This window comes from Melozone crissalis, unplaced genomic scaffold (assembly GCF_028551555.1).
Source record: "Melozone crissalis strain CALT ecotype California unplaced genomic scaffold, PUWL_Pcris_2 ptg000192l_1, whole genome shotgun sequence".
Lineage (NCBI taxonomy): Eukaryota > Metazoa > Chordata > Aves > Passeriformes > Passerellidae > Melozone > Melozone crissalis.
Genome location: NW_026535957.1, coordinates 230,947 through 242,972, shown reverse-complemented (window position 1 = coordinate 242,972; position 12,026 = coordinate 230,947).

The window sequence follows — 12,026 nt, the reverse complement described above, 5'->3', positions numbered from 1 at the left end:
GCGCTCTTCGGGCAGCCCCTGGCAGCCTCTGCACGGAGCACGGCACGCTGCCCTGTCCTGCTTGTGCCACTTTTCTTCAGCAATACCCTAGCTCCTCCTCACAAGGAAAAAACTCCAGCAATCTAAAAAGAAATCATTCAAGTACAGTTCTACCTGCCTTTGCATTGTAGTTCAGGGCATGTATTTTTTGGTCTATACTTTCATGATTTTTATGAAAACATGCATTCATATCTTCACATTTTTGTGGTTTTAATTATTCATATACCTAAACACTCCATTTTAAACTCTTGATTTATTGCAGTTGGTAATTTTGAGGTAGTATATTTTAAAATGTCACAAAACAACGCCTTTTGGGTAGTTTTTCTCACTCTTAAAAAAACCCCCATAAGCCATTTTAGTCTCTGTCTCTCCAAATTGGTTCATATCGGCCTATTTTAAATCAGGGCTACAATACTTTTATAGGATTGAGAGAGCTCCAATGAAATGCACACCGGTGATTCCTCTTGTGCAATGTCAGGGCCCCACCGTAAAGCCTCTATTTACTTTTTTTTTCTCTCATTAGCTCAACTGCAAACACACGTTCAGTTGCAAACTTACACAAGATGAGCAAAATCAAAATTATTTGAGGGGCCTTTGGGAGCTCCTTGCTGATCTTTCTGCTTCTTCAGCTGAGCAAGGCTCTGATCCAGGCAAAGAGATTGCACTTAGTGCTACACAACCATTTGGCTGGTACTCTGCTGATTTCTAGGAACAGCTGGAGGCCTCTCTCTCCCCAGGATGTTTTGGCTGAGCCAAGCTTTGCTGGGTTTTGGCTGCAAATACCATTGCCCTTGCTTTCTTCTATCCACAAGTACCATGGCTGGGCAAAAACTGCCATGTGGGCCATCTTCCAAAGGCACTCTGGTCTGGAGTTTGTGAATGAACGAGAGCCTCATCCACTTCCAAACCACAGGAAAAAAATCAGGAAAGAAAACTTCCCATCCTTAACAAACAACTGACAATTCACAAGTGAATCTAGAGCTTCTTTACGCAATGAAAAGGAAGGCAATCTTCCAATGGAGTTGTGCTTTCACGAGTTTTTCTTCTGACTCCCACTCCCAGCTGGCACTGGAAAAAGTCACGTCTCTGCAAGTGTCAGTGCCTTCTGTCTGCCATCAGTTGTTTTGCTGCAACAATCAGAACAGGCATCAGGCTGGAGAGAGGCTCAGCTGATGCCAGGAACAGGAGCTGCCCCAAGGAGAAAAAAGACATGAACTTTTACCTCCCAAACCCATCTCCCCAGAGGCTCAAGCAGGATTCCTCTGGTTCCCAGAAATACAAAGAAATAGGGCTGAGAAGACCCTTTGCAGCTACGTGTTCATGCCCAAGACTTTGCTGATGCCATTTGGGTTTTGCCTTTTTTCTTTTCTGTCTTTTCTGTATTCCTTGCACATCAATTTAGAGCTCTGTAGGCTACTCGATTTGTGACTACTTTTCCCAGGCCTTTTCCATGGCCTTTGCCTAAGCAGAAAGACAAACTTCCAGAGCTCCAAGTGCCAGGGGGTAGAAGGCCCCAGTGTTATCTTGGTTCTTCCTGGGACAGACCCCTGCAGGGAGCTGGTGGACTCACCATCCCTGCAAGCCTTTGAAAGAAGACTGGATGTGGCACTCGGTGCCGTGCTTTAGTTGAGGTATTAGGCCACAGATTGAACTCGATCATCTTGAAAGTGTGTCTTCCAAGCCAGGGATTCCGTGATTCTGTGACTGAGGCAGCTTTTCCTGCAGCCCTGCAAAGGGCTGTGGGGGCCCTTGGCCAAGGACGGGGATCAGGTCTCATGGAAAAGAAGCAAAGGGCTCAAGGCGAAGGCTGACAGGGCAGAGCCGCCCCAGCGCGGCCCAGAGCGAGCCTCATGTCCTCCTCCTCAACCTGCGCCCTCTGCGCTGCCATTTGCGGCGCCGGCAGCTCCTCTGGCTGCGGGGTTCCAGGGCGTGCTGGGGGCCGGGCCCCTCGTCTTCGGGAAGCGCCGGAGCCTCGGAGGCGAGCGGCTGCTGCTGTGGCCGGCAGGGGAGAGCTGCGGCTGCGGCCCCGGGCACGACAAGCTGCCGCTATGGCCGGCTCCTGCCGCAGCTCCTGCCGCGGCTCCTGCCTCTGCTCCTGCCCTGTGGGCACAGACACGGCCGAGGGCTGCCCGGCAGCTCCATGCCGCTCTGCAGCGGGCCCGGCCGGGCTGCTGCTCTCTGCGGCCTTTTGCCTGCCACTGCCGGCCCCGCCGCGCTCCCGCCTGCCTCTGCCGCAGCCGGGCCGACACCGGAGGCAGCACATTGTGGCCGGCTCGGAAAAGCCCTGCCCGCAAACCGCCCGCCACGGCCTCGGCCTCAGAGCACAGGCTGCCGGCGTCCTCGCAGCTGCGAGCCGGCACGGGCCGCCTGCCGGCCTCGGCCACAGCTCCCGCCTGTGTCTCCATGGCCGCGGCTGCTCGGCACGGTGGGCTGAGCACAGCCAGCGCCAGCAGCACCTCCTCACGGGCCCAGGCCCTGGGCGCTCCGAGCCCGCCCTCCCCCGAATCCCAGCCATGAGGGGCTTGGCGTCCCAATGCTTCCCCTGGGGACAGCAGAGTTGGCCGCTGAGCTCAGCCCATGGTGACACCACCAAGTGACCAATGGAAAATTCACCAAATCCTCATCAGAGACAAGAGAAAACTCCCATGGTGCCTGACAGCCTGAAGCAACTGCCAATTCCAGATCATTCCATCCATGTATGAAAAGAGGCTTTTGCATTAAAGCAGAAAAGAGTTATCGAAAAGGAGGGCAGGAACAAACAACAAAGTTATTTGGACTCATGCTTCTTTTGTCTGTTAGAAAGGCCAAGAAAATAGCTCTTCTGACACAGCTCTCTCTGTTCATGATGTGGGACAGCGAGTGCTGATGATGTGCAGGAGCTGATGCAAGGGACAGGGACAAGGACGCAGCAGGCACAGTGCCAAGCTGACAGAGGGATGATCTCTGGCAGTGGCACTGAAGGAGAAGAGTTTGCAGGCAGCACAGAAAATGGCTCTTTGTTTCACCTCTTCTTTCAGTGCTGCTAAGAATGTAGCCTGGAGCAAGCTGAGAACTCCAGAGCCTGGAGCCCTTTCCAGGCAGGGCTGCATCAGACACAAACCAGCAGGGGACTGAGGAGCCCCTGGGCTGGCAGTGAGCAACCTCGGGCTCTGCTCACTGCTGCTGGCATTTTCTATTGAACCATCTCCAAGGACTTCTGTTGTGCTCTGTATTTCTAAGGGTTTTCCCCCTTGGTTTTTTTTGGTTGTCTCCTGCACCTTTTTTTCTCCAAATTTTCCTATCCTGTCAGCAGCAGCCCTTGTCCAGAACTGGCTCTAAAATATCAGCAAAGTAGCTAGGAACAACAATGGGTGGAATCCTGTGGCTCAGGAATTCATATGCCAGAGCCCTGCCTGTGCCTTATGCTTTGTCAGAACCTCCTTCTCTGTGCAAAACTAGGGATTAAGGGAGTTTTTTTGCCAAAGAGCTCCTGAGAAGCAAATGTTGTGCTAGGTTTCTCAGGAGTGTATCCGTTAAGTTCATTGCTGGCAAACAGAAAGTAAGGCCAGGGTAGCAGAGCAGCTGGGAGCTGGTCACTCCCTGAAAAGGGCTGGTGTAGGATGTGGGAACACCACGTTCCAGGAGGGGCGAGCAGGGTCAATGTGCTCAAGGTGCTGCAAATGAGGTTTAGGTTCACTTAGAGAACAATCAGGGCTGGTGAGCACTGCAAGATCCAGCTGCGGTCCCCATCCACGTCCCTTTCAGTGATGGCTTTAGGGTGTCTGCAGCCTGGATCCAGAGCGCCCTGGGGGACTCCTGAGGCTGCCTTTGCACTCAGGGTGAGGATGCCCAGGAGCCCCTGATGCCGGCAGTGGGGACCAGGGCTGAGGCTTGTGGCTTGGCAGGTGTGGCTCTGGGGGCTGTGACATGCCAGGGCATGGGTCACTGTCACTGCCCTCCGCAGCCCTGGCTAGCTCTGTGATGCTCCAGGGACAACGGCAGGAGTGGGGATCTGGCTAGGTTAGGGTTTTACCTGAGCCAGAACCTCTAGGCCAAATGCCGAGACGTAGAGACCCCTGGAGGACCGAGTGGAGGAAGCACAGGAGGCTCTTCTGCGGTGTAAAGCGCAGCAAATTCATCAGGACAGGCAAGGGGAAGGTTCACAGCAGAGAATTACAAAAAGGAACAAACGTTCAGAGAATCCCCAGCCCCCCTGTGCACGGGTTTTTAAAATCTTTCAAAACACGGGGTGGACACCATATAGTAACCAATAAGCAACTCTTGGGTACTGGTTTTGAGGGCTAGAACAAATCAGAACAAGGGGAAGAGAGAGCGTTGGGATAGTGATTGGATCTTAGGGTGAGGGACAGGGAACTTTCTGGAACAAAGGGTAGGGTTTGGGCTGATGGATGGGGCAAAGGGGCCGGGTTGTCTTGATAGACAGCGAAAAATCTGGTGAGGAGGGAGGGAATTCCTTGAGAGACACTTGGGTAGGAGGGGATAACACAGGGGAGAAACTAACTGTAATAACTCGGGGAACACTTGAACATACCACTATATAACAACATTTGGCTCAATAAACTACCACACTGAAGCACAGAAATTCAGGCTTTCAGCAGCTGAGAGGTGGCACTATTAGAACCCGCAGCAGCTGGTGAAAGCCATCTGTCTCCTTCAGGTTCTTGCTGTGTGGGAAGGTGCTGCGAGTTGTGGTGGCTGCACTGCCCCTATGCTGGGAGGATGATCTGTACCAGGGGAGAGCAGAAAGCTGCCATGGTGAGCAGAACATGCTCAGAGCATTACAGTTCAAAGAATGGCACTGCCCCTGAAGGGCAAACAGCTTGAAAGCATAGAATTCTGTGCAGAACCGTTGCACAAATTTTCTCTTCTAGAACATGCCCATTTTTGTATACTGTAGATGAATACTCTGGGTTTTATAGAATACATGGGGTTTTTTTCTTAAGGGTTTTTGGGAGAACTCTCAAGTTTATTTCTGTTTGTATTTTACATCCAGCATGCATACAGGTTTTTGAAATTATTATTATTTTTCTTTAGTAAATACTTAGGGAAAAATACCTAAGCATTTTTTAATCTTTTGGGATATAGTGATTAATATTCTTAGAAAGAAAACCTTGTTGAACACATGTGAAAACATAGAGAGAGGGAAAACAGTATAAAAGTCTTTTAGAAAAGGGCGTGTAATAAGGACTGCAGAACTCAGTAATTCCTCCAAGGGCAGAATTAGCAAGATATAACACCAAGAATACCTACCAAGATATGTGGGATCTCAGCACATCAGTCCTGATGTGCAGAGTCACCGAGATAACCCTTGGGGGGTTCAGAGGTCCTGGAATGTTGCCAGAAGTGTCTGGTGGCTGGACTTTGATCCTGCACAGGAGACGACACCTGTATGAGGATGGGAGGATCTCACGGGGATAAATGGTGAAGGGATAGGTTAATTATAGTGTGAAACACAGGTTTTAGAATTTCAGTACAGGGCGGTCTAGAGAAACAAGATGGAGGAATTAGGGCGTGTCCTGTCCTCCTTCTTCTTCTTGGCCTCCATCTTCTGTGATGGTGGTGGCACTTTGTGATTGGTTCTTACTAAAAGTGCACTTGTCAATAAGGGTGAAAGGTATTGGGGAAAATAGGTAAATATCTTATACGTAGTTTTGGGTATAAAGATAAGTGACCGCCCCGAGGGCTCTCAGTGTGCTCATGGCCGATGTGCTGTGCAGACCTCTGTTGGGCCGGGAGAAAATCTTGTAGATAAAAACTAATAAACACTGAAGACCGAGAAAAAACCTGAAGACTCTTTTCGTCCTTTGGAGCGCGGGCTGTCCCAAGGCAATCCCGAGCCTTTCCAGGCCATCAAAAACAGCTGAGAACGGGACAAAGATACTTCCTTCAACCAAGGGAAATGTGACCTGCAGCCATACGAAGCAAAGCCAAGCAAATGAAAACCTTTGGAAAAGAGGGAATTTTGCCAGTGACATCACTCTGTCTGGATAACTGAGGGATGCCCATCAATATTGCACTACATTCCTCAATATTTGCAATGTCTTTTCTCCCAATTTCTGTGAAATTAATAAGCTGCAGTTGTTTACCATTAACTTAAGCTCTTAGGGGAATTACCAAGCACCATGTATGTTTTTCTGTAGCTGAGCAGGTCTTGAGTTTCCCAAATCTTCTGCAAAGCAGAAGGGAATCACAAAGTTACTTGTGCTAATGTTAATGAAGGATTTCATGAAAGCAGGTGAATGAGAGCACTGCATTGTAAAACTTCCACGTGCAAGAAAACAGGAGTCCACTTAGAATAAAACATATAAGGCTAGCATGAGATCAGAACAGGATAAAATGAAATTGCTAGACAGGAACTGATGCATCAGAAATTAGATGTATCATTTCTGATACATCTGCATGCATTTGCAAGCTAAAAAAGAAAAGGAAGGGCAGAGATAATAAGGAAAGAAGATTTTAAAATTGCACTGTGCAGAAGAGACACACGAACCACCAGTGTGAACACAGCTGGGAGATTCAGCTTGGAGATGGATTAGAGTGGAATCCATTCACTGAAGGTCTCTGGTGCACATGAGTGACAAGGACTGAGGAAAAAAGGAAAATGTTGAATTCCTGAAAGCTATTTAGATTCCTGGAAACATTGTCTAGAGATCTAAAAATCTAAAGCCTCAGAGAATCTGAACCTAAACCATCCCCAAATGGATTGATCAGGTATGATGTGCACATCTCTGCTGTTTTCAGAGTCAATGAAATTGACAATGAGTGTCTGGAAATTAGGAATGCCCACCCAGATTTTATCTCCATTACTTTAAGAACACCTTAATAAGGCACTTCAGGAGCTGAACACTGACATTCTCACCCTGCTCTATTTACTTTACATTTAAATACAGGCTGGTAGAAGGAGAAATTGGGCTTTAATTTCTCCCCAAATTACCTGTTGCACTTTCAGGTTAGGAGTAGATGTAAAATTCAGCCAATCACTCTCTCTATGCATGAATATTCCACTAGTGAACTGACCTACAGAACATCCTTTTTCTCTTTTGTACCTTCCTAAATGGTGCCCAGTGAACAGGACACTTGCATAAATCTCACAGAAAATCACCAAAATTGCTGAAATTAACACTCAATTCCATGGTAAAAGCTTCTGAGAAAAGGCTTGAGAGGATCACTGAACAAACTGCAACTTGGAAGAGAAACACGCATTTCTGCACTGATCAAGGGGAAAGAAAAAGAAATGCTGTAAAAATTCCAGGTGGAAGTTAAGGAGAAACACAGGAAGCGCAGAAAGAACAAGGCCCTGTCAGATGACCTGTGCAAGGTAACTTTGTGCCCCAGCACCGTTAGAGGACATTCCCTGTCATTGGTGCAAGCAGCTGGAGACATAAATGCTGATTGATTTGGGGGCCACAGTCTTGCTAAGTGCAGAGGTGGTTCAATAACGTGACATGAGGGAGTTCCCCCAGAGCAACTGGGATGCCAGAAAGAAGTGAACAGCTCACCACAGCCTGGCCCGCTCGGCTGCTTTTCCTTCTGACCCCCCTGGGGAGGCTCTGACATTTCCTCTTCCCTGATGGAAGTACAGCTGCTGCCAAGGGAAACGTCCCCACACTCACTCAGTGTTCCCTGTGCTTGCCAGATGTCCCATCTGCTGTCCCTGTCCAGGAGAGCTGCTCTGCTCGGGAGGAGGAGCCGAGCGAGGGCCTGGGAACATCGGCGGCTGCAATCCCTCCTGATCTAGCGCTGTTTGTGGATGTGTAGCTAGATTTGGATAGCTACAAGTATAGGGATATTTACATACACTGACTGATATTTGTATAGGGATATTATGTATGTATATTGTTATATTGATGCGTGTATATTCATCTGTTTACATACTTGTACAGCTCTGTAGCTGTGCATTTCTATTGCTGGGGATGTATAGAATATTCTATTGGTCCATTGATATTTGTGTACTTATAGACAGGTTTGTTATGTTTGTATTATATTGTCATGTTATATGTCATGAAATATGTAATGCATGTTTACATCTCTATATTGTTATGCCTATATATGTATTTACTTCTATTTATTATATATGGAGTTGTATAGTTCTAAAATTCTATTTATTTAGTTCTGGATCTGAGATTCTTTAGAGAGGGATATTGATGTTTCTGTATTTGTATATGGGCTGTACAGTTGTAGTAATATGTAATAAATTTAATTGTTAAACTTCAATTCAGTGACTTCAATATTTGTGTACAGTGAGTTGTTGCAGAGGGTTGCAATAAAGTAATTTTTTTTTCATTGAAGTTGATATCTCTATATATTTACATAGCACAATTCTCAGAATAAATTAGATTTTAATCATAAATTGATGTTTCTGTGTTTCTATATTGGTAACACAGGTGTTGCAATTTAAAATAAATTTCATTTTTAAACATAATTAATGTTTGTGTATTTGCACATTAGTAGTGCGGGTGTAACTATCTGCAATAAATGCAATGTTTCAACTGAAGTAAGCGTAGATTTGTGCTACCCAAAGCCATGGGCAGATGTAAATGCTGGAGGATTCTGGCCATGCAAATCTCCGGCCATGCCCAGCACATGCCCCACCTGCACTCAGGCTGGGCAGGGGAAGCGCAGATTTGGGCTGGCAGCAGAGCCCCACGTTGGCTCAGAACTCGCTGCAGAGGCTGCTGAGAAAACTCCGGGGCTCCATGAGCACAGAATCCAAGCAGGAGCCACCCGGGGAGGACAAACCCCTCATCCCACGGGCAGCTCTTTAGGAAAGTGCTCCAAGTGTGCCCCTGAAGCTCATCCCAGAGAGCAGAAGCCAGCAGGGATCCTGAGCCAGCTCTGCTGCCTTAGGCAGCACTTTGGCAAATGAGCTGCAGCAAGGGGGAGGCAGCAGTGACTGTGACTGCTGCAGGCTGGGGATGAAGGAAGGGCCACGCACACAAGTGCTGAGATGCCCCAAAATCCAGAGTGAGGCTGGAGAGCTGGGAATCAACTTGGCATTTCAGTGCCAAGCTCTCACAGGCACTGAAATGATGGAATCCCTTTGTGTGAAGTGACCTGGAAGAACTGACAGGGAGTTGCTGCTAGGATCAGCAGTAGCAGAAAGCAAAAATGTACAAATACTAGGAGATCATCTAATATCCCCCACAAGCAATGGCTTCAAAAATGATCTCATATATTTATTACATTATATTATATTATATTATATTATATTATATTATATTATATGCATAAAAATTTAATGCACATGTATTTTTGGACAATTTTATTTTTTGATATATATTTTCATTGAAGATATCTATTTGAAATAGCCTTTCATGTTGGGAGAGTGAAGATTTACAACAGTGCAAAACCATCTGCCCACAGAGCAGTCAGCCCCCGGGTGCGTGCATGCACACCCACCCACTGTGCTTGCTCTTCTCAGCATCTCGGGGCTGCTGTTTGCACAGAATTGGGATGAATTTAACTCAACAGAGCCACGAGTGGGGTGTCCAGCTTGTCATGAACACTCATGTGGCAACGAACAACACAGAGCTCTCAAATCCCATTATCACAGGTCATTTCATTCCTGCTGGGCACTGAGGAACTCTTAAAAGACACAGAAAAGGAGTGGAAAACATTGGCATCATGCTACTGCTGGTATCCTCTTGGAGGAAAATCTGTTGGGTTTCTTAAGGTGGTAGCTTTCCAAAACCTAGGAAAACTGCTGAGCACTGGTAGCCCAATTGTGAATGGTTTTCTTGACTTGGCAAAGGCTGGGGTGTTAATGGACTCTGTCTTTGGTTCAAATCACCTCCCCTTACCTGCAGACAAAAGCATCACCACCAGCAGCAGCTACATCTGTCAGTTTTCTCAAAAAGCTGTGTTAAACTTGGGAGAGGAAAGGAAAACACATCAGACACTGTGGATTAATGACAAGACTCTGAGGAACAGTTCCAAAGCAAAGGGCAGCAGCTGCTCTCTGGGCCACTCCTTGTTCCCCAAGGCAGCCAGGCTGCCCTGGCTGCCCAGGACCCTGCGCCCCGCGGGCTCTGCAGAGCTGCACAGCGGGGAGGCAGCTTCGGGCACCTCAGCCCCTGGGCAGGAGGGGCTGCTTGCTCTGCAGGGCTGCCTGGGGGCAAAAGCAGGGTGCTGGCCTTCTGCTCCTGGCCCCAGCCTGGCCTTGCAGGGCTAATGATGTTCCTGTCTCAAATGTGCTAAGGACAGGCTTGTTTGTTTCCAGCTCTGCACAGGTGTGATTTGCACCACAAAATACTGAAGGGCTAAGGCCTGAACAACAGACCCTGACTGAAGCCTCAACTACAGGACCTGAGCCAAAGCTGCCCTCTAGATGACCTTCCCAAACCAATGTTCTATGTATCTGCTCCTTAACCAAGTGTTATTATCTAAAGGATTGTTGCATCCATTCACTGGTGAAACACGTCTTCACCTTTCTGCATGAGGAAAATGGACAAGGCCACACCTGGCCTTGGTTCCTCCTTGAGCCCTGGCCAGGCCTGGGGAGAAAACCAAGAGGAGAATGACACCAGCTGTGCCCCCAGCAGAAGCTCTGGCACATTGCTCATCCAGCACTGTCGGAGCCAGGCTACTCTCACAGCGCACTCGGGAGCCTCGTGGCCACCAAAGGTGGAGGCACCGCAGGATTTCCCGGTTCCCGACCGTGGCTCTGCAGGGCTGGGCTGGGACAGCTTCCCCCAGCTGATGTGCAGCTCTGGATGAAGGGGAAACCATTGGGCTACCTGGTGATGGATCTTCCTTAGTCACCAGAGGCACCCTTCTGTAATAATGCTGAGGTGCATTGCTTAGATTATCCTTTCCTGACTCTTTTCTGCACTTTTGCATTACAGTAAATTACACTGTTCCTTCAGCTGGTGTCTGTGTCTGCATCTCTGACCCTCCCCACCATCAAAAAAAACACACAGCCAGTTTAGCACGAGACCTGCCTCTCTGCCAGCCCATCTCTTGGCAAACACCCCTGGTGGCCATCTCCACAAATGAAATTCTCACTTTGCAACTTCCTTTGCTGCCGGCAGGAGAGAAAAGGAGCCACTCCCAGTTCTGGACACCTCCAGAAACCAGCTGCTTTCAGCAGTCACAACCCTGAAATATCAACCTCCTTCCTTAACCTGCCACTGGGGTCTCCCACCAAGAGGCCTTTTGTCCAAGGATACCCACAGAAGAGCTGGAGAAGGGAGCAGTTTGAAACACAACTGCTTCAGAGTTTAAACCTGCCTTTACCAAATGAGCACACACCAACCTGTCCCAAAGGGAAAGCAGGCAGGAGAGAGGAGCTCCTCTCCCACAACCACAAACTCTGTGCTTCCTTCTGTTCCAGCTGGAGAGTGGAGGCCATGGGCTGCACCTCACTTTGGGAAGGAGCCCTGGGAATTGGCCTGATCTGGGAGGGCAGCAAAAGGAATCCCCCAAAAAGTAGGAAAAGATTCTCTGGAAGGAATAGATGATGACAACATTTCTGCAGAAAAGCAAAAAAAGAATAATTGAAGCATTTCATGAAGTGCCCAGACTGAAATTTGTTTGCCTATACGACAACCCCAAAGTCTCTGTGGTGTGTCAGCAAGCTCAGGAATGAACCTGCAATGCTTGGATAAACATCATTGGTGTCCATCTCCCAGAGCATCAGCAGCTTCCAAACAAGATTTCAAGACTAAGGGACAAAGCTTCCCCCCTTCAGCTCTCCACAGCAGCTCTAGGGAGTCTCTCCCAACTGCAAGATCTCCTTTGTCAGTCTACAGTGGCAAGAGTTGGCTGCAGGAGACATTTGCATGGGAACTCTCCCCAGATTGGAGGGAAGAAAAAGAAGAGGTGATTCCTGAGGAAAGAAAAAGGCAACGCCGTTTGGGAAGACACCAATGTGAGTTTGCTACAACTCTAGGCCCGAAATCCCCTGAAGAAAGCACCATCCATCCATGGGGCAGCACTTTGGCTTTGATATCAATGCTGACAAAATTGCTTCCCATTCCTGCTGCCGT